Source organism: Triturus cristatus, chromosome 1_1 (genome assembly GCF_964204655.1).
Source record: "Triturus cristatus chromosome 1_1, aTriCri1.1, whole genome shotgun sequence".
Taxonomy (NCBI): domain Eukaryota; kingdom Metazoa; phylum Chordata; class Amphibia; order Caudata; family Salamandridae; genus Triturus; species Triturus cristatus.
Window position 1 is genome coordinate 390326390 of NC_140579.1, and position 23879 is coordinate 390350268.

Genomic DNA, 23879 nt, shown 5'->3' on the forward strand with positions numbered 1-23879 from the left:
TCTGCATGGAGGTATCACCTTTAGCAGCATTGACGCCATTGGCCCTCATTGAGTTTTTTGTGTCAGAGTCCACGGATATGTATTTGGATCTCAACACGCTGCTACATCTTATGTGTAAAATCGTAAAAGCCGATGGGACCGACATTGACGACGACGCTAAAGTGGCAACGATCGCTTACCCGCTGTTTAATCAAGTGGACATCACCTTGGGTGATCGACTCATCACCCAGAACGATAACATGTACGCCTACAGAGTCTACATCGAGAGCATTCTAAATTACAGTAGCCACGCCCTTGACACGCAACTTTCAGCTGGTCTGTTTCACAGGGATACATAGGTCAGTTTGAAATCACAGCTCTGGATGGAGCCAATAAGAGTTTTATAAAAAGAGCGGGGCAGGCATCAGGTAGTCGTACCTTTGACCTCCTGGGTCGCATACATTCAGACCTCTTCTTCCAAGATAAACTGTTCACCAACGGAATTGATCTTAAGCTCAAGCTCAATCGCAACAAGGACTCATTCTGCCTTATCAGTGGGGATGCGGAACACTACAAGCTGAGCATCCTGGCCGCGAGTCTGTTTGTAAAGCGAGTGAAAGTGTCCCCGAGCGTCAGGTTAGCGCACGCCGAAGCTTTACAAATATCCAATGCCAAGTACGCTGTGGAAAGAGTATCTCTGAAGGTATTCAGTATACCGGCAGGAACCCGCTTAACACAGCAGCAGAATTTATTTCTGGGGCAGCTACCCAAACTCATCATCATAGGCTTTGTGGACAATACAGCTTTTAGCGGCACCTATGCCTCAAACCCCTTCAATTTTAAACACTACAGTATCAACTACGCGGCGTTGGTCCACGAGGGCAATGTGATTCCTGCAAAACCCTACACACCCAGTTTTACAGCCGCCAACTATGTCAGGGAATATCAAGGGTTGGTTTCGATAACCGGGAAGCATCAAAGGGACTGTGGTGTGGCCGTGTCACGAGAAGGCTATGGGAGCGGATACACGCTGTTCGCATTCGACCTAACACCCGACATGGAAGATGGCGATCACTACAACCTGGTAAAAAACGGGAATCTAAAAGCTGATATACGTTTCGCCGAGCCGCTGAGGATAAATGTGAACATGGTCGTATTCTCGGTAATCGACAGCATCATTCAGATCAACCACGCCAGACAGATTTTGTTCGACTATCTTTAAAACATTTGTGAAATGGACACTGTGCAGATACGTGACTTCTTAAACAGGCATAAATACGCTAGGGAATACTTTTTAGGGGTTTTCCCTAGCGATGGGTTACCAACCGAAATAGGGTCAGAAAGACCGAGCACCCTAGTCTTTAACACATACCCTCATGACAAGGGTGGGACACATTGGGTCGCCTTGTTTATAGCTAGGGACAAGGTTACAGTGTTTGACAGTACAGCAGAGTTCCCTGAACACAGTATCTATACACAGCCAATATTCAAGTTTGTAAAAAAAAGCTGCAGCTGTGGTGGAGTATAACAAGCTGAGGGTGCAGGATTCCATGGCCATCACATGCGGGGAACGCTGTATTTATTTTATCAGTAAAATGTCAGAGGGTGTTTCGTTTAGAAATTTCTTAAATCTATATTCAAGGGATCTTGTTAACAATGACAGTATAGTTGTGAAATATGTAAAAGAAAACACAAGGGCGTCGGTCAGACCTGTGAAAACCGAATATGCAGCTTGTCAAAACTGTAAGGGTTTATAACACGTGTGTGCTTAATGTTGAACGTGTAAAATAAGACATTATATTTTTAAAAAAAAACATGTATTCAGACTCCGTATTTCAATATACATGCACCTTAAATGTTTTAAAAGACGACTGAGACGGATTGAAAAGTTATAACATGTGTTTATTACAAACAGGTTGGTAGGTGGGTCATTAGTTTCACAAACTTTATTGAAGAAACCTATGGAGAAAAAAACCCAGACAAGTTTATACACATAATACACACAATTATTAAAAAAGTCTGTAGAACCATCAAGGCGTAATCCACGTGAGGGTCTTGGGCACTGTATTGTTGCGAGGTGGCACCGCAGGTGCAGGGGTTGACCATGTAGGGGATAGCCTTCGAACATCAGAACCTATAGGCGATGGTAGTAGGGGTCCTTCAAATTTTCTAGCAGGCGACGGTGTTCATTATTCCCAACGAGCGTGGAGGGTATATTGAGTTCAGCAGCGGCTTGCAGAAACTGATCCCAACCATGAGGCGCATTTTGAGGCGTTAGGATTTTGGGGTGCGTGAGACCTTTGACTAGATCGTACATGTGCGACCCTGCAACCGGTTGTCCCTTGTAGAGAAATTCACCTCGCTCATTCCAAGAGGTTAGGTCTTTAGAAGCTGCGAGTTTACTCATTATCATCTGCGCTGCCCCTCTGTGCCTCTGGCTTATATTTTTTAAGAGATCGACAAAGGTATCTGAGGCTGTTGCAAGATCGGGAGGCGGCTGCAGGGGCTGCGGGGCGTTGGCTGGAGCTGTTGGTTGTTCAGAGTCTGGGGTATATAGAGTCAGCTTGTTTTTCCTCGGTATTCCACTGGGTGTAGTAATTTAAGAATTTTTTGAGAGTGGCGGTGTAAAGGTTAGCCTTGTCGTAGGGATTTAGATCGGTCCTGCTCAAAATTTCTTGAATTTCAGTATCCAGGCGTAGAGTCTCATTTCTACGGATATCCCAGGCGTTGTCCGAGGAAGACCCCATATGCTCCATTTGCTGCCTAGGCACCAGATACATTTTTGTGGCATGCTCCATCACAGGCCTGAGAGGAGGCTTGTAATTATAGCTATTCCCAGCAAGTTACCTATAAAACCCCCAGACTGTTTCACCAGTTTCTTCTTGGTGATGAGCGAGGCCCTTTTATTACTGAGCTTCCTGATAAGCCCCCTCTTCTTCTACAACACCTGTAACTGACGCTTTGATATAGGGATGTTGTCTTTTAGGGTGTTTAGGGCTATTTCTGAAATGGCAGACACTAAATCGTCAGAAGCGGCGCCCAGGATGGCCTTTCGGTGTTGGGGGCTGGCTGTCGCAAGCATTTTCAGGAGAGCTAAATTGCGGCGTAGGCGGGCAGACATGGTCAACACTGTGTTATAAGGGTGGGTCTGTAAATGGCTCTAAAAGGCATCAGCGCTGCTTTTTATAGGTCCGGGTCTTGGGCATTGGGGTGTAAACTACCGGTAGGTCGGGGGGGAAAATATCAGCCCTCAGTCTATAGTCTTCTAGAGTTTCATTTTTTAAGTCTACCAACAGGTACCCGTGGGGTTTTGATGTAGCGTCGTTAAAGGCCTCCATGAAGAAGTGTGTGTTGCCGGGGTACATCTGTATAGCTATGACGGATATTTGTTGTTTGTCACGGGGGTTTTTAAATAAAACAAGGTATGAAGCGTTGAGAGCTATTGACCGACTGTTCTTACCCTTGTAAAACAAGTTCTGCACAATGTAGCAGATGCTTAGATTGCAATGATGTGAATATTGAGTAAAAGCTCTCTCTAACTCCGGATGATCACCACCTTCACGCATAAGGTCATCGACAATTATCATATTTACAAGGGTCGGGGGCAGTAGCTCATCATCGTTGAGGTTATCCGGTATACCCTCTATAAATTTGATATGGGGGAACCTCCGAGCCAAGTCTGTATAAAGAGGCTGCCAGCATGAATAAAGCCACACAATGTTGTTAGGGGTTTGGGATAAAACAGAGCCGGCATTTTCTAGGAGCTTTTTAATAAAGTAGCTTTTACCGCAGTTTGAGGGCCCTGCTAGCACGCTGGAGAACGGATGTTGCAACCTGGTGTCCATGACATGGAGGCTGGCTCTCTAATGGGCCTAATAACCATAAGGCAGTCTTTTATAGTCAGTAGTCAGGACCCTTTTATCAAAAACAACTCGCAATGTTTTATGTAGGGGCTGGGTTGTAATTTCCCACTTCTTTTTGGGTCTGACTATGCAGGGCTGGTTCACGACTATGGTTTTAGCATTCTCAGAATTGGCTGCGGTAGCGTATTCATGCACCAGATTCTTCAAACTATCAAAATTGATTTTTAGGGTGTTGCTGACATTTAATGTTATCCCTTTGACCTTCATACACACTTTGTTCTTGTTTGTACGGTAACTGTATGTCTTAGGTCCTGAGGACGTATATTCTAATATATACTCATCCATATCTAGCTCGCTGGTCAGATTACCCAGATAATCCCCTAGAGGAGGGTCTTCATCCCCCGGTTTGCTCAGAAAAATCACAGAGTCTGTATCACGATACAAGCAGCGATCCTGGAGCTTATCCATAACCCCGTAAAGCTCTAGACGTGCGTGGGCTGTCGTGAAACAGGCTATGAAAATGTTTATGTTGTTACTCGTTGTGGGGTACTCTTGGGTATATTTCCAACACAAAGCAGCGGTATCGTCGATAAACTCACAGCTGGACACTTTGTAGCATGTAGCAAAACAGGTACTTGAACAGTTCATCAGGATCTGTTATTAAGGTAGTATTTGACAGGTTCGTGCACTGTGCAAATTTTCCCCACAAGGAGTTGAGACAGAGTTTGGCTAACTGACGGCGTGCAGGGTTGACCTCTATCAGATGGGGGCGTAAACTGATACCCTTGTGAGCGTAGTTGTCAGCGATGTATTTCTGTTCTGCATCCTGACTAGTACACCATTCTGGATACCCTGAGGCCTCCTGTTTGTCTCTGAGAAACAAATTAATGTAGGGTGCAAAGAGTTGTGTTGTAGTGTTCTTAAAATGCCACACTTCGTGTACTCTGCCAAGCCTGTACCCTTTCGTTAAGGCAGCCTGTACCTCGATGCTACACCAAGTCCCTGTGAGCATCCTTTGTTCTTCGGTGTGGCTGCAAACGTCAACCTCTTTAAACATCGCACATGTTTGACAGAGGGGGAACAGCAGCTTACCATCGACTCTGCATGGTATCACTGGAAAGTAAAGCTGCTTAGGAGGATAGATTTCGCATTTGACCAGCCAAAAGTTTTCGGTTAGGGGCTTAAAATCTCTATAGATGATTGTGGGGTGCCCCACAGGGTACAACTTCATTTTGTTCACAAAAGGGTACAGATTGGTGAAATCATAGTAGTGTATTTTCTCACCCTCACCAGCGGCCTTGTACAGCTGTATGGCATTTGTACGGCATTTGTAAGGCCTCGCAGAGCTCCAGAGGTTTGGGTAAATCACGAGTCTTAAGAAAAGAGCAGAGGTCAGTGTCTGTTTTTAACATGTCTAGCCACTCGTGCTCCCAAAGAACTCTCATAGCAAAGCCCCGCTCTTCAACATACCGGGCCTTTGTCAGAGTATGTCTGTATAAGTGTTCAAATGTAGCACCCAGCATTTTGTTATACTCGTGGGGTTTGTACCACTTGGGGCAGCCGTGGTAAAAACAGCCGTTGAATTCAAAGGCCGTCGGCACGCCCTTAATTACAGAGTGCCCGTCCAGGTGATAGGGACCCAGGCAGTATTCACCACCCTGTAAGGCATGCTGAATTTGTATGTCTTCCTTCTCAGAGACGTGCATGAGCCATTGGATAGAGGGGGTTGAATAACGTTTCTGTTTACCGTTATAGAGGTCTGGCGGTACTAGAGCGATAGTTTCGGGCCTCAAAAACATGTGCTTGTAGATGAACATACACATGGAGGCCAGAGTGACGTTTTGAAACGGGTCTATGTATTCGGCCGCTTCTAGCATTTTAGGGGTTTTGGATTTCACAGCCAGACCCTTTTAGTTAGGTCCTTGGATTTCAAGGCCCTAGACTTTCTTAGTCGTTGTCTTAGGTTTCAAGACCTTGCCTTTAGTAATAGACACCACCGCATCTCTGAAGAGGTTACAAGCTTGCCGCAGGATCATTACATCAGCCTGACAATAAGCTTTCAACTCTGTTTGAAACTGAAACTTCTTTTCACCGTTTTCAGAGTACCATTGTAGAAAGCTCTCTTTCTCATCAGGCATCATGTATTCAACCCGGTAGCTGGCAGGAGGTGGCATGGGCCCCACATAATTCTGGTTAGCCCAGGTGTTAAAAAAGTGTGCAAAATAACCTTTACATCCTGGGAACCCAAAGGCATTTGGCAGCTTGCTCAATTTCATGGGTAGGAAATTCAGGGTGTCTATGAACCGTATTTGTAAAGGGCATACCGTCATCAGCATCAGTTTAGAACCCTGGGTTAGGAGTTCAACTTGGATCTTTTCACGAATCATGTTTTGCAGAATAAAGAAGGAGTCGTAGGCTTTTGTGGGCTAGCATGGTATACCCTTGGAATTTGGTTTGAATGAAAGTGCTGAGGAAATCACCAACGTACGTTCGCCCTTCAAACTCCCAGCTAGCGTCGGAAGTTAGGTGGTGTGCGTAAATATAGTTAGGCTGGTGTACCCCTGTCTCTTGTGTGCACTCTATATCAAATACTATATAGTCTTCGGTCTTGGGGGAGCCCTTTAACCATATAACACTGATGGTTGGTGTCGGCCGTGAAAGACACATGGCACCGGGGGCATATCATGCCTTTGCACTTGTGATCCGTGGCCACATACCGCCCACACTCGCGGCAATCCGTTTTAGGGATGCAGTTAAAAGATTTCTTGTGTATGCTTAAGCAATCTTGCGAGCGACAAAACATCCTACACGTGCCACACCTTACCTTCAGGGTGGTGTCTTCTATGCACCCTTCCCTCTGACACATCTTACAATGCATTTCACACTGGTGATATGTTCTATTGTTGTATATATGGTCACAATGGGCGCACACATACTAACCCCCAGAAAACCTTTAAGGTTCAAGATTCCGTAAAAATGATTTTCATTGTGTAGGACATATACGGTCTTGTTTCTCACACGTTCCCCGGTTGTAAAGTACTGCCAGGAGCCGTTGTGATAAAGAACTTTCACCGTCACTGCGAAATAGTTCTCAAAAAGACCTATGTCACCAAAGCCGACCATGCGGTCAGGAGGTATTTCAAGAACCTCATGGGCTTCAGCCGCTCTAGACATGATGACAGCGTCAGGGGTCTTGCGATCCATCAACAGCCCCACGATGCTGGCCGCCAGACAGGTATTGGTTGCGTCGCTGTTAAAGTTGAGCAGCCACCGTTGTTTCTTACCAATTATCTGACTGTATAGTATGCTCTTTAAAGGTCTGGAAACACCCCCCTCACGCCCCCGTACAATGAGGGCTATGACTCTAAAAGTGCCATAGGTGACTAGTTCAGCCTTACTCTGTAAAAGCCTGGAGAGGTTTTCTAAAAATTGCACAGCGTCAAACACATCTCGGGCTTTCCTCCTGGTGAACAAATGCCTGTCAAAACCCTGCCCCTGGAAGCGGAGTTGGAAAAAGTCATTAGGACCCACATCGCGTAACAACCTTTCTATGAGCTCCTGCACAGCCTGATGTATAGCTAGAACCCCATGATCGGATGATGTTATTTGGTGTAGGTTAACAAATCTAAACTCCTCATAGTGTTCTAAGGCGTTAAACCTCTCTACAGGGCGCCTGTAACTTCTAACACTCTATAAAAACAAGGGCTCTGAACCCTCATCATCAGGAGTGTGACTTACGCCGTTGTTCTCTGGTGTGTCATTTTGGGGGGTCAGGTCGTGACCTGTCTCAGGGGTCCTTGTAAACCTCCGGGTAGCGCATATTCTAGCCTTCTTCAGCTTATGTATTAAAAGCCTACGCTGCTTTGCACTATTAACCCACTTTTCGGGTTTTTTTACGGGCTTTTCTAGGATCCAGGCCCCAGCCTATCTGAACAGGTTGGTTTGTGGCGGTGTACGTCTTGTTCAGGGAGGCCTCCGCTAAAGATCCACCCAGAGGTTCTTCTGAATGTTCAGAGGTTTGGAGTTTTAACGCTCCACCCCCTACCCCCTTCAAATGGCCGTTCCTCGGGATGTTAGTTCCTGCCCCTATGTATTGGAGGTTGTGTGGTTCTGAGTTAAGTATTTCAGGCTGTGTTTCAGGCGTTGGTCTTGAAACTATGGTACCTTGTTTGAAGGGTTCTAGGGAAACAGGGGTGTCTTGTTTGAGGGGGTCTAGGGAAACAGGTGGCCGCGGCTTCAAGAGTTGTATGAAGAGTAAGGACTTTGTCAGTAACCTCTGCACCTTACGGTTATGCTTTGATTTCGGGGGCCTCTTATGAGCACCACAGACCACGGGACTCTTTAGGGGTTGGCGCTGCCATAGTCACGCCCTTATAACACATATGTCTGCCACAGCCACCTGACACGTCTGGATGATCACTTTTTTACACATATCAACCCTTTGCACGACCTTCTGTTGGGCCGCCCTCTTGAATATGTTACTGGTAATCCCCAGCCCCAATTTTAATTTAGCGGCGTTCGCCTGGCGTTTTAGTTTTCTAACCGCCATCTGCATCCCTTTTACATGCGCCCCCAAGACCGCATGTGTGTTTATAGAACCGTCTTGCGTCTGATTAGTTGGGGCCACCTTGCGCGGTCTTATAAATGGCTGTAACACCGCGTGCCCCTCTTTACGGCTAACCGCCTTAGCCCCTTTCTGTAAAGCCTGTGCCGGTAGTGTTTTAGAAATAGGCACCCATTGCGAACGCCCTGGTGTGTCCATGAGCGGATAAGTACCCTAGGGGTGTGCAATAAGCGGCAATGACCACTTGTCCAAGGCGGTATTGTTATCCCCACATATTGCTATGGGCAGTGTGGGGCTTACGCTAGACGCGGGGCTTGTAGGGTCGTATCCTCCCGGTGGGGTAATAGGGGACACAGGGTATGAGGATTGTGTGGGGGTGTCATCGTAGTAATCAAGGGGGCTAGCAGAAATGTCTGTGTTATGGTGTGGTGCATGGTTCCCAGGGCTCTGTAAACCCCCGTTGTTCGAAGCCTCCTTGTGCCCCACTTCTGTGGTTCTACCTACGCTGTCTACCAGGCCACCCAAAGCCTTGAGAACGTTGGTGCTCCCGTTATAAAGCCCTCCTAATTGCGTATTATCACATTTGGAGACCCTAGGCTGGTCCTGAACGCTTATAGTCTGCTTTGGTGTGCACCTCTACACGAACCGTTAGTTTATTTGAAACTGTCTGGGGTTTCAGGACACAGACTGGATCCTGAGGTGTAATAGAGTTGTTCAGGGGCGGCGCTATCTGTAGCTTCGGGACCCCAGGCTTCGGCTTAAGATATTTTCTTGAGAGGCGCGCTGTTTTAGGGGTCTGTGGTGGCGCCAGCTCTTCTACAACCGGCGGTACAACTACCACCTCCTTGGAGATCAGGGGGGTATAGACATCATTCAGGGGATTAGCAACCCTTTTTACGGATAGGTCTAAGGGTTTTGATTGTTGCTCAGGACTCCTCGGGTTCTTCTCAGGGCTTGAGGGCCTTGCCTGGACTTCTGGGGGCCCCTGCTCCTTCTTCTTGAGGTTTAAGGGTCCGGTTTGGGGCTCTGTGAATACAAGGGTGGCCTTCTCACGTTTTAAAGGGTAGGGGCGGTTCTCTGAGTCCCGATGTTTCTTCTTAAGGGGTGCCATGCTTGAGACAGCTTTCCCTTTTGATACCCTGAGAGGGCTCAGACCATCTGTACCGTTTTTACACAAACCCTGCCCTATGTTATCTGGATTTGTAAATACGCCTACAGTGCTGACCCCGCCCCTGGGCATAAGAGATTTTTTCTATAGGATTGTTCATCGTGTTGGAAGGGGTGTAGTATGTAGAGAGTTTCTCCTGGCGTACACGCCTACTCACGCCTTTTGCTGCGGATCTGTTGTTCTGGCCGGTTGCTGTTATGTCCCTTAATGGTTGGGCCGACCTCTCTTCAGCATGTTGCTGAGATGCTTCTAGAATACAAAAATATATATATATATATATATATATATATATATATATATATATATATATATATATATATATATATATATATTAGAGAAAACATATAGCACCATGTACAATCACCACCATCCTAATTTTCTACACAGCCATCTTTTTATACAGGCGTTGCTACAAGCCGCTGGACCCTCTGGCTGAGAGTCTGTAACACCGCTAGTACTTCTCACACCCTTTTGTAAAAAACACACCTGCTAGAGGTCTTTTTGCAGCTCCTTTCTTTGGTGCAGGTCACCCTTTACACGTTAAAGCTTTCCTCTTCAAAGGTCTTTCTTTTGAACGTTGCGCAGTCTCTTGTACCTCGACGCCGTCCGTGCACAACACTGGGGCCCCTGTAAAGAAAAAATAATACCCGGCCTTAGACATCTTTCTGCGGAGGTACCCTATACACCCCTTGGTCAGGCCTTTTGCCTACCCCAGCTCCCAGCGTCTTAGTTTAGATAATGGCGAGCTTTTTTTTTATTTACATGTAGGAATGGTAGTGTTTTGCACATTGCTCATAGCTCCTTGAGCATCGAAGTACACCATAAGATCTTCAAGAACTTGTTGTAGGTCTGGATCATAAGCTGTAAAATCATACATACATGAGAACCCTATTAGAAAAAACAGAACTTCTGAGAGATGTGTACAAAACTATGTAGAACTACACAACTCTAAATATATATGCCTGTCTGCGGGTCTGTCAATTCTCCGGCGTTGATAGTTATTTCAGGGGTGTCCAGCGCCTGGGGTACATAGATAACGTCTGTTTTTGCAGGGTCTTGCATCTGGATTAAATAAAAAACAACTGTTTTAAAACACGCCTTTTCTTAAACAATGTATTACAATTTCAAACAATTCATGTAGGCATTTAAAAAAGCTGTTAGGAGGATGCCACAACCCACATTTATAAAAACTATAAAAAAGCACTACATGTGGTGCTCTAAAACACATATTAAAAAAATGGCTGCCTGTGCAGCGCAGAAGCCTGTACTTTAATAGCGCCGGCATTGGGGCTAACCTTAACATACAATGGCCACCACTGCCGCATGTAATGTAACGTTTGTTTTAGTGTTTTGAGTGTGCCATTTATTGCAATTTTTTACCTCTACGTGTACTTTGTACGCTTTTGTAACCTGCACACGTCACTTTATCCTTTTGTAACGTATCGTTTGCTACCTCTTGTATTTTGTTTGCTCTTGATACTTGCACAATTGCCGCATGTAACGTAACGTTTGCTTTTGTAACATGCTCACTTGTAAATTTTCTCCTCATGTATCATTACTGCTCCTATTGTGAAGCGCTCTGACACCTTGGGGTAACACACACACAGACACACGCACGCACACATACACCTCTGATGTGCAAGGCCCGCCCCTTCAGTGACATCACTGAAGGGGCGGGCCTTGCACATCAGACCCGGAGGAGAAGCAGGAAGCCAGAAGCAGCCCTGCCTACGATCCGGACCCAGCCCCTGAACCCCCGAGCAACGCCATCAGCAAGCGGGCTCGGGGGTATTTTTTTCAACAAAAAACGCTGCAGCCGGGTCCCTGAGGCCCGCGGACCCCTGGAGCCATCACCAAGACCCCCGAGCAGCGCCAGCATCAAGCGGGCTCGGGGGCATTTTTGGAAGAAAAAAAAAAGCGCGGCAGCATGGCCACACGGACCCATGGAGACAGCACCAAGACGCCCGAGCAGCGCCACCAGCAAGCGGACTCGGGGGCATTTTTTTGGGGAAAAAAAGCGCGGCAATCGGCCGCAAGGCCACACGGACCCTGGAGCCCAGCCACAAGGCCCCCAAGCAGCGCCACCAGCAAGCGGGCTCGGGGGTATTTTTACATTTTAAAAAAGCGCGGCAGCCGGCCGCAGGACCCCACGGACCGTGGAGCCCAGCCACAAGGCCCCCGAGCAGCGCCACCAGCAAGTGGGCTCGAGGGCTGCTTTATTTTTAAAAAACAGCGTGGCAGCCGGCCGCATGGCCACATGGACTGGACCCATAGAGACAGCACCAAGACCCCCGAGCAGCACCACCAGCAAGCGGGCTCGGGGGCATTTTTTTAAATAAAAACAATGCTGCAATCGGGCCACAGAGCCCCATGGACACCAGGGAACCAGCCCCAGACACCCGAGCAGCGCCATCCGCAAGCGGGCTTGGGGGGTTATTTTTAAAAGAAAACGGAGTCCTCATGCCCCTCGGCCCAGAACAGCCTCCCGAGCCCCAGAACAGCGCCTGCAGCAAGTGGGCTCTGGGGCTTTACAATTTAAAAAAGGACATCGAGCCCCATACCATCACGGACTCCCGATTTCTGAGGCAGGTCACCGGCAGGATAAACAGGGTGGTGAGTACTAAATAAGGTCCTTTCACCAGAATGCAGATTGATTCCATTGAAATGCCCCCATGTAATCAGTTGAGATATGTTCTAGTAGTGGTTTGTCTGTTTTCACGCTGGGTGGAAGCGTACTCGACCAGAAGGAGTGACGGGGTCACAGTAGCGAAACTCCTATTGAGAGAATTCATTCCTAGGTTTGGTTTTCCAGTAACGATTGAATCAGATAGAGGAAAGCATTTTCAGAATGAAATCATAAAATTGATTTGTGAAGCATTGGATGTACAACAGAAACTGCATTGTGCCTATCGTCCAGAAGCTTCTGGAGTGGTGGAACAAGTGAATGGCACCATTGAAAACAGATTGGGAAAAAAGTGTATGGCCCCAGGTTTAAAATGGCCTGATGTCTTGCCTCTAGTGCTCATGACTATTAGATCGATTCCTGATAGGAATACTGGTCTGAGTCCCCATGAAATTGTTATGGGTAGAGCGATGAGACATGTTTTCATTCCTGTCAACTGATTGGCTGATTCCGTTCATTCTGTGTTTCATCAGGTTGGATCGGATGCAACCACCCTTGAAAAGAAGCCAGCTCATGATTTAAGTCCAGGAGACTGGGTGAGGATCAAAGTGCATAGAAGGAGAAATTGCCTGGTCCCACGGTGGGGAAACCCACGTCAAGTGATTCTGACCACGACGACTGCTGTAAAGTGTGCTAGAGTAAAGAATTGGATTCATGCTAGCCATACTCTTTGAATCCCTAGTCCTGTAAATAGACCTGAGGAAGAGTATTTGGGAGAGTCTGATACCAGTTCGGAATCAGAAACAAGAACAAGACAAACTCCAAGAAGGGGAGAATTGGAGCCAAGTCAGGTTGTGGAGTCAGAAAATTTACCATTAGGAGGCGACTGGAAATTTCTGATATGAGCTCCGATTCAGAGCCTGAACAAGTAGGGCTACACGGAAAGATAAAGGAAAGCCTTGAGGAAACTGACCAAGAGATTCTTGATAAAGAAGCACCACATGCAAGCACAAGAGAAATTCCACCTGAGGTCATAGAACTAGAAGGTGAGGAATTAGATACAGGCCTGAAGTCCTGCAGGAGAAATCAAAAGAAAACAAAAAAGTCACATTGATACAGAAGCCGAAGAAAGTGAAGGAGAGGTCCAGGAAGGGCGAGTCTTGAGAAAGAGAGCTGGGAGAACTGAGCGAAGTGAGAAGGGAAATAGATTGAAACGACCGTGGTAAGAGGAAATCTGGCCAAATAAAATAAAACGATTGAGATACCGACTGACAAGAGTAAACTCATCGAAAGCTGAACAAGTGAATGAAGTGTCCAGTCAAGAAAAATCAGAAAACACTGATCATATACACGTGACGAAAGAGAAGAGAATCAAGAAACCCAACCAGAAGTATAAGTCACCGGAATGGACATATGTGGCCCATCCTGATATACAAGTGGAAGCAGACAGCCAAGAAAGTCTAGAAGTGACTGTACCGGAACTGGTTGAGGAAGAAAAAGATTAGGAACTCCTGAGAGTTATCTTGTCTGATATCAGAGAAGAGACGGATGATCAGGAAGTTCTGAACCAAGACTGGAAAAACAAGGACAAAAACGATCAAATGCCAGTCTGAGGTGGCAAAAGGAAAATGCAGAGAGATTGAAATACCGGATGAGACATATAACCGAAAGAACCAAGTAGGTGCCTAGAGTCTTGGGTTTAGACAAATTTTAGTTGTGAATAAAAGAGGCTAAGTCAAAAGACACTGATCATTTCTGAAATGGCAAACACAGAAGGTAGAAAACCCACTTGTGGGTTTATCCGAAGATGGTGCAAGGTGTGTTGTTGTTGTACAGGATTACTAATGCTTCTATGGATCACATTAGCTATAATAGTTTCATTTAGAGTGACATTCTAAAATGTAGAGAATCATTCTGAGAATAAAACTAATAGAGAAATGGATTATGATATTCATGCGACTAAACTAGTAGCTAGAACTGACTTACATAAGGATAGGTCTATAACCGATTTTTCAAATAATGTTTTTTCAAAGTTATTGTATGAATATGTAAAGACTATGGTTGTTAGAGGTTGTTATGTCTGTATGCAGTTACCTGCGTCGGTGTTAGAGGGTGTTACCTATCACCACCTTCCTGTGACATATGGGATAACATGTAGTGTATTAGCAAGTTTGTTCTATAAAACAGGGAAATTAGAATACTATCATTCTGATGTAGATAATGTTTTTGCACAGGTCCCTGTAGTTCCTGAACTAAACAAGATAAAACCTGGTAAAACTTTAGGTGAATATTTCTTAGAAACTAGGGAATTAACTTTAGAAGAAGTGTTTAGGAATAATCTTACTTGTAGTCCGAGAAAAGAAGAAAAGACCTTCTTGGACATGGTAGAAGAGAGGAGAATTAAGATGCAAAGAAAGGTATCTGGGGAGAAAAGGGAAACAGTTTGGGATGTTGAGAAAGAAAACCATTTAAAGGGAGAAAAGAATCCCGCAATGGCTTTAGACTGGCCTCAGAGAGGGAAATTGTGCATCAGAAGAAATAAAACTGTTTATGATAATTATTTTGTAGGTGTAAGTGAATGCCATGATGTATATAGAATCATGGGAGGATGGGGATTTAAAGGAGGAAATGGTCCGGTATTCCCTGGACTATACTTCATCTGTGGGAACAGGGCTTATTATCGGTTACCAGACCATTGGTATGGGACATGCTACCTAGGCCTGGTCTTCCCAAAAATATTTCATGTGGGAAGGGGAGAAGACGGTTTGCATGGAATAGGTAGACAACTAACACGTAGAAGGAGGGAAAGTTGATCTGAAATTGTAGGAGATATTTTTGGAGCACTGATACCAGCCGTTGGAATATCTCTGAATGCACATAAAATTAGAAAATTGTCGACCGTAGTGGATCGCTTATCGACAAGCACTGCTGAAGGGTTCTTACTAGTAAATACCGAAATGGTTGATATGAGGGTCATGATCATGCAAAATCGACTTGCCCTTGATATTTTAGCAAAAGAGGGAGGTGTCTGCGGAATGCTGAAGGTGCAACACTGTTGTACTTACATTCCTGACGAGAGCCAAAATTTAAAGAAATATATTAAAAATATAACTAATTTGCATGAGGAAATTGTTCCATTGGAGGTTGAAAGAGTTTGGGAAAGGCTTGGTAAAGGGTTTTCTACTATATTAACCAGATTAGGGAGTTCATTTGTAGGTAAGATTCTAATACTGGTAACTTGTGTGGTAATACTAATACTGATTTTGAGATTAGGATGTGTTTGCATAAAAAGAAGAAAATTACAAAATAAAATAAAAAGGGAAGTTGCGAAAAGAAAAAGAGGAGACGAAAGAAAGAGAATTAGGAGATATAGAATTTGAATAATGGAAAGAAAGTATGTATAAGAAAAACAAGAGAGGATGAAATGGGGGAAACTATGATGTATCAAAACTGAGTAAGAGAACTGAGAAATCATTTCCACAAAAAACAATCACCAAAGGGGGAATTGGTCGAGCAGGTAAAGCTAAAATTTGTATACCTTCTCTATTTTGCATGAAAATACTAATTACGTAATCATTCTAACTATTAACATGTATTAACAGTTTGGATTGTTATTATTAACCAACCCGTGCACCTTAATAAACACAATATACATGTGGGACTAAAATGCAAATTGCATGGCTACTCTAAGTCTAATGATTAACTGATACGCAAAATAATTGTAGGAAATAGAAAATTGCATGATTTATGTTGCTTTTATGATGGTTTGTGCTCCTGGTATTGCGGAATGGTGAGTATTATTGCTAAAAGCTAGACCAATACTAATATATATTGGGATTAGTGTGGGTTTATACATTAGAATCTTCATTTCCGTATATTAATTACTTTTATGTTTGTTTTTGCTTAAGTTGGCATTCGGGCCTACTAGGCCGCAGTATTCAAAATGGAGTTTGGAAGTGGCCACCGTCATTTGAGCGCGATGTCGACTGCACAGAGTCGGATGGCTCTGAAGATCTCCAGGCGACCTCTAACCATAAGACGATGTGTTCCTTGTCAAGGATAGGAACGTGGAGCATTGCTAAGATCCAGCCAGTGTGAATGACTGAAAATACAATAGCGACCTGTACCCAGAGGTCTATGTGTTTTTACTTTGGAACTTTCACTTGAGAACCCGAGGAAAACTTACAAATTTGGGGGATGTCGTATTCTGTTCCATGGGAAACAAAAAAGCTCTTGAAAAAGTCACTACTTCTTGCAAATTCAGGGGGATTTAGACAATCAGGACAGTTCTGTCTTTAAAAATTGTTGCATATTTGGTCTAGAAATAGGGGGAAAAGTATCAAAGAAGAGGTATTTAGTAGAGAAAAGGTTCGGTACCGTATTTTTCATTGCTGACTGTTGGTGCGGAGCTCGAGTGGATAGCGTGATTGCCCGGTCCCTTGACTACCTGTGGGACTGTGTCATGCTGAAAGAACAAACTTTTCCCGGACTCATTTGGGTTTTATCTTGCAAATGACTGAACGATTTTACCTGAAGGGATTTTGATTTATGCAGGTTTGACGGGTTTCTGGAAATGGTCGCCGATGTCAAAATTTTAGGTAAATATAAGTGTATGTAAATTTATGCCAAAGATATTCACTGAAATTTCTGATTTGATTAAAATTCTGACTATGCCAACGAACGTGAATCAATTAGATAAACCGAGCATTGATTGACTAAATGAGTCCGTGATTCTTTCAATAAGGTATTGATAAATCGAAAGGTTCCAAAGCTTTAAATGTGTTTTAGCTGATTCTAAATCACTATCAACCAGTCCAACTAATTGGTCCGTCGACCAAGTGGTGGAGTGCCTTGATGTTAAAGTTAGGATTCTCTAGGTACTAATGTATACAAGGTAAAAAAAAAATTCTCCAATAGGTAACAAGGTACCCCCACATGTCCAGCGCTCCTTTCCTCCTGTGTGCAGATTCGAAGTGAGACGTATGAGTGTTGGTGTTATGGGCCCCACCAATGAATGGGCGTGTGAATGAGTTAGTGTGACGAAAGGTCTGTAACGCAGGGAGGATATGTAAATTTGCCCTTTTCCACTGGAGCACGTCCATTGTTGCCTGTGTAGTTGCTTTCAACACCTACCCTCCTTCAGTTGTTGCCTATGTTGTCGCTTGCCTCCACCTACACTACCTTCTTCTATTGTCCCTTGTGTTGTTGCTTGCAATCCCACCCACCCTCACTCCTTCCGTTTTTCTTGTGTTGTTGTTTTCCCCACTCACCCTCCTTTGTTGTTGCACATATTGTTCTGTACCTTACCCATCCACCCACCCTCTCTCTTGTTGTCCATGTTGCTGTCAGTGTTTGCTTCTACCCACTCTCCCACCATGCGTTGTCAATTTGCCTGTTCTGAGCCCCTCCCTTCTACCATCCATTGTCCGTGTTGCCCCCCTGACTCACCCACACGCCCATGTTGCCTCCATAGCTGCTTATGTGCTGCTTATGTGTGACATTTCAATGGTTTAAAACGTAGTTATGAGTGACATCAATGACCAAATATGTGACACTTAGAGTGACATTTTCTCTTGAGTAAAACCAAGCACTGAAGTGCAAGGAAAGCGAAATGACAGTCTTTTGAGCAATGAAAAGCTCTAATAAATCTTGGAACAGCTGCTAAGTACCTCAAATGGAAGGTTACTATCACAACTGTCCTCCACTATAAAAATGTGAGAAACTCCTGGACAGGCCACTACTTACCAGGGCTGCTCTGACCCTTGCTGCACTCTGGACAAATTATGTCATTACTGTGTCTGAAAAGTGCAGAATTGCCGGCCCATAATGTAACTTAGATATATAAACAAATCTTTTATCACAGCTTAGAAACTAGATTTTCTATCTCCTTTTCTTATTGTTTTAGAGAACCACAATACGGCACAGTGACAGACAGATCACTTTGTCTTTCTCTTAATGGTTGCCCTGCCTGCAACTTACCAACTCCCTCTGCTGGCTGTCTGCGTGCTGACCCTCACGTTATAGCTGCTCATGTGTGTGGACTCACACTGGCTGCCTTTTGACACTCAACTAGTGCAGAGATGCTGCTACCTAGTGTGCTGTCGTGTTCTGCTGCTCAGTGCTGCTGGTGACGGTGTGGAATAAGAGTAAGTGGAGACCTTGTGCTCTCTCTCATGGGTGTAGACGGGGAAAACCCGCTGCGCATTGACAGTCTGCCACACTTGACAGCCGCCCCAGCTTTTTGAATCATTACAGCGTGGCACATGTCATTGCCATGACTGGACACAAGCAGATTGCCATCCTGTACCTTCCCACATGTGGATGCCTATCGAGAGCAGCATGTGAGACATGAGCGATTTGTTGTTTTTATCGTGTCACCAGGTGGGCCCCATGGACCCATCCACTCGCAGCAATGCCTTCCTGGGGACCGGCAGGAGGATTTTGACACACTAGCACACAAGGTAGTACAAACAAAGCACTGTTAATGAGCCTGGGGTCTGTAGCGATGTGTGGTCTGAGAGGTGCCGACAACCCCACTCACTCTATGCCTGCGGGGGAGCACACAATGTGTAGCAACGCAAAAACATAATTTTGCCCATCAGTTGCCGGGTCACTGGCCAATCATAATCCACTCACTCACTTTGTGGAATTGAATTAACTGTCACTGACGGTGGCGTGCATGAAGCATCAGTTTCCGAAATACAACAGGGCAAGTTGCCACCCTCTGGATGAATCATCACTCTCAGCTTCAGTCTGAGCAACGGCAGTGCACAGCTGAGTAGTCTCAGTGTGATTACTACTCTCCAGGGAGGATGTAATTGTCAGTGGCGGCTCCTCGTGGGAGTACTGTGGGGTGGTGGGGCAGGGCAGGGCAGGGGCAGGAGCAGGATGGTGGGTAGTAAACTCCGGCTTAAGGCTGAACGGAGTTCAGTTAATAAATAAACCAAACAATTTTCATTGCGCGCGCTGCATTGCAGCAATGCAGCATGCGCAATGAAATTCTTTTTAGTTATTTATTAACTGAACTCCGTTCGGCCTTAAGCCGGAGTTTACTACTCCCCACCCTGCCCCTCCCCACCTACCGACGCACTGTCACGAGGAGCCGCCACTGGTAATTGTCAGAGTCTGTTTAACAGACTTAGCCATGGCATGTCACGTGGCTGAGTACCGGAGGCTCGGATTTATTGTGCAATGCAGTTTGAGCCTGAGACTGCATTATTCTGTGTGATGACAATTTGTGTTCACTATTGTTAGTGAAGAAACTCAACCTTGAAGGCGGCACTGTATAATGCAGGCTCACTGGCAGCACAGTTTCCACGGCACTGCCAGCCGGCTGCTTGCGCTTTTGCAATGGTCTGCTCCTATTTGCAGTTTCTTATGCCTAGCAGTGCCGCTGTGTTAGGAGGTGTTATAAATGCATGATTAAGCATTTTAGTGTGGTGATGAGTACTTCCACGCTAAACTGCATTGGTCTTACCACTGATGCATGATACTTGGCAGAGCTGTACCTCCAGCCTGAAAAAATAAAAATGTGCTTTAATTCCCACCCCCTCTACTGTCCATGTTGCCCCTGACACCCATTTCTTCCCTCCCTCCTTGTATCCCCTGCTTTCCCTCTTGCCCCGCCAGCAATTTAAAAAAAAAAAGGGTTACGACCATATCATATCTCCTTTTTAGGTCAAGCCTAGAGTCAGCGTGCATGTGTTGCCCTGCGAAGCATGATGTATCTACAATATCGGCTTTAACCAAGGCCATCGATTGCCATTCGTTCTTTTTTGTGCCTATCAGAAATGCTGCCTTTTTATTGGTGCACTGCTTGTAATTGTCCCTCCTTTGGGTACTTGGTTCACGCCCAGGCGATTTCACTAATTGTTCCTTCGGATTGGCTATCACGGTCCTCCTGGTTGTCCAACGCAACAAGAAGCTCATTTGCTCTTTCCCCCTTGATCAGCGCGGCATGCAGTGTTTTATGTATTCATCTGTGCGGTACATCGAGCTTCAACTTTAAGCTTGGATGCATTCGAACTTTAACCTGCATGCTTCAAACAGACATATCTTGACCGCTGCACGAGCATTATTGCAGTTTAGGTGTGCTTTCTTATTCACAGACTGTGATTGTAAGTCACGTGGGGGGAATCTGCCAATGTGGTCTTATGTTTACACCTGGAAGACCAGTGACTGGAAGCACGAAAGACAAATAGAAATGTTACTTGAGAGATTTAGACTGAGTGCGCTCTGTGCCTCGTTTGCTTGTGAGAATAGACTGCTTGTAGAGAAGTGATCCTGTACGGCATTTCAGAGCTGTAACTATTAACGCACATTATGCCTTGTTTCTCCAAGCTATAGTGCAGAGTTGTTGGAAAATGTGTGTTCTGTTATGAAACCACACCCCACCATGTAAGAAGCATTGTGTAGTTCACCTTAAAGTGCTTTGCAGTCCTCTCTCCCCTTTAAACATTCTCCAACGGAAACAGTGGGTACCAAAGAAAGCTAACCTGGGCTGGTGCATGGATTTTTGCTACCCTTGGCAAAGTGACATTTTGCACCACTTCACCCCCTGTACTCTTTGCTAGTTTTACAATAATGCTGATGGTCTTCTGCTCCTCTAGACTTAAGTCAGCCGCCTGCTCTTGCCTTGTTCTTGAAACTGACTCTGGAAGATGAGACCTTTTTCCCGCTGACTCCCAACTCCAGAGCATGCCCTCCACTACGGCTGGGATCTGACTGCAGTAGAAGTGATGTGGCTTTTGGCTCAGTCTGTGTTTCCTCCTGGCAGCGCTGAGCTGCGATCTCCTTGGAGGGAATCCCCAGCGTAGGGATTCCCCTGCATCGTGTCCTTTTGCGGGTGCCCACCCCGCATGGCAGCCTATTGTTGTATTTTAATCGCGGGTGCCCACCCTGCTTATTTAATTATTTTGTTTGTGCGCGGGTGCCCACCCCGCGACTTCGCCAGTAATTAATGCGGGTGCCTACCCCGCTCTTGATTTAAACAAACGATAATTCTGACAGTGGTCCATGTGGCCCGGTCTTGTGTAATAGTCCCCTGTAAAATTCTGCCCAGTGCCAGTTGGCACCGTGTAAATTATGTGATCATCATCTAATGTGTTTATTATAATACAAAGGCTATTTTTTTATATATAACCTTGTGTGGAGTTTCTTTTGTGGTGGGCCTAGGGTGTTGTTGCTGTGTGCGTGCGCAAACGCTTTACACATTGCCTCCGGGATAAGCCTGACTGCTCATGCCAAGCTACCAAGGGGGTGAGCAGGGGTTATCTTTGGCGTGTAACTACCCAACCCTGACTTAGAGTGGTGGTCTCTGCCTGGCTTTGGCGCAAGCCTTAGCCAACCAGAGATCCCATTTCTAACAATCACATAATATACACTGTGCCAACTGGCACTGGGCAGTATCTACAGGGGACTATTTACACACTACAGGGCCAATGGGGCCACTGTCACAACCATCACAAATCACCAATTGTAAATGTAGAACAAATAGTAAATGTAGCGCACAACCAGTAACTACTGGTAAAGTTAGGAACTTAGCATGAGATCCTGCAATGTAAAACAGAGAATGCATAAATCACCTTAGGCATAAAACTACGTTAGAATCACACATTACGCAATAGGCATCACAAGCATAAATACATTAAGCAATAACTGTAAGCATGAGCACCACCACATAAAAACATTGGGCATCACACTAGGGCCTGGTGCCCTATCACCATAAACTGACCCCAGGCCGACTGTCCTCTCACAGGGGCTCAAATGCCCTTTGTCCAACAGTGTCAGGGCTGGCTGCGCATGCAGCAAAAGAAGAGTGCGTGAAACTGGCCTAAAGGTGGCAGCGGGCACTAAGTGCTGCATAGCTGTGTAGGAAAAGATGGGGGCGAAGGAGTGCGTCTCACTCCTGGATTCAACCTGTCCCCTAAAATGAAAGACCTAAACGGTGCAGCTTCCCATTACTTGCCGGGCAGCTGGAAGTAGGGAAAATGCGGCCTGGGCTCTCAGTGGCCCTTTGAACAAATGCGCCAAACGTTGGAGCCACCTAGGCTCTGAAAAATGGGGAGTGTTGGAGCCACCTAGGCTCTAGAAACCAATAATGCGCACATTGGAGCCCTCTAGGCTCCTGAAACCAAATATGCAAATGTTGGAGCCACGGAGGCTCTGGGAACAATATGCCCCCTGTGGGAGTCTAAAGCAAATGGTGGCCCTGAAGGAAAAGGGCTGGCCCCCCAATGTTGGAAAGCACAGGTGCTTTTAATGAAACATGTCCCCGAGTTTGGAGCGCACTGGCGCTTTTAATGAAACATGCCCCCGAGGTTGGAGCGCACTGGCGCTTTTAATGAAGCATGCCCCCCGAGGTTGGAGCACACTGGCGCTTTTTATGAAACATGCCCCCGAGGTTGGAGCGGCCCGCTGCCCTCCGGGGCCGCTCTAAAGGCAGAACTGGCACCGTGCCTTTATCAGGCACCAACATTAGTCCCCACGGAGCCCCTCAGCCCTTCTAGACTCACCGGGCTTGCTTCTTGGGACTCTGCTCTGTCTGCGGCGGTCTCCTCGTCAGACGCGGTGGGGGCAGGCACCGGCAATGTGCCTCGAGCCCCCTCCGCCTTCCACTTCACCCGGTCCCCTCTCCTCGGGACCGGTACTTGTAGGGTGGATCTCGGGCGGCGAGCGGGACTTCCTTCCTTCAAGCGGAAGTCCCGCCCCCTCTCCAGGCATCTGGCCGCCTGACTTCCGGTTTTGCGCGAGGGCTGCGGCGGTGATCTCTCGTTGTCGGCAATATGAGGGGTAGGCTCCCTCGAAAGTAAAAATATACAGCGGGGTGGGCACCCGCTTTAATAAGGTCAAAGTCGCGGGGTGGGCACCCGCGCATAGGAATAAAAACGGCAATGCATACGCAGGGTGGGCACCTGCTTAAGTCAATAATACATGAAGCGGCAGTCACGCGGGGTGGGCACCCGCATTGGAAATAATTAAATAAGCGGGGTAGGCACCCGCAATAGGTCAAAATGCGGGGGAATCCCTACGCCAGGGATTCCCTGTTCCTGATGAGCAGCTCAGCGCTGCAGGCGCAAAATAGAAGCGCTCTCTCAGCGCCAGGGTAAAGTCACCAGCCCTCTACTTAAAAAGGGCTCCCAGGTGTAAAAGTCACAGGTCCAGGGTCAAAAATGGCGTGCTCTTCCCAGCAATAAAGAGCAAAGCGCCCTTTCAAAGTAGAGGCAAATTTCAGGGGGGCACAAGGCTGGGCTCAGGCAGGCCAGCACACAGGGCCCTCCAGCAGGGAGGCAGTCCCTTGTGGCGGTTCCTCCTGGAGCCCAGCAGCAGCAGCCCAGCGTCAGGATCAGAGCAGCAGCAGAGAGAACCTCATACATGGGGTCACAGCCCCTTCTTATACACACATTTCCTTTGTCACAAAGTGTAGGGCAAGGGGAGAACCAGTTACAACTGGTTCTGGAGCACTTTGTTGTGCTCAACCCCTCTCCTTATTCACAGGACAGGCTAGGGACATCAGACGCACCACAGGAGGTGGAGCCAGCATTGTGTAGGGATGGCACAGCCCTATTCAGGTCCCAGGTGCAACTCCTCCCTCCCATCTACATGCAGATCTCTTCATTCGGATGTATGATGTTACAACGCATACTTTTACAACGCATGCACTTACAACGCATTTTTTACATC

The 23879-nt window shown here is 46.2% G+C and overlaps 1 long non-coding RNA gene across 1 annotated transcript; it reads right to left on the bottom strand.

The window, feature by feature from the left end:
- Positions 1 to 1860: 1860 nt before the first annotated feature.
- Positions 1861 to 22869, bottom strand: LOC146870288 (uncharacterized). The gene is made up of 4 exons (XR_014970690.1): positions 22712 to 22869; positions 10522 to 10636; positions 10061 to 10201; positions 1861 to 9823 (listed from the first exon to the last, which is right to left on the bottom strand). It is a non-coding gene; the product is annotated as an uncharacterized LOC146870288 (long non-coding RNA).
- Positions 22870 to 23879: the final 1010 nt, after the last annotated feature.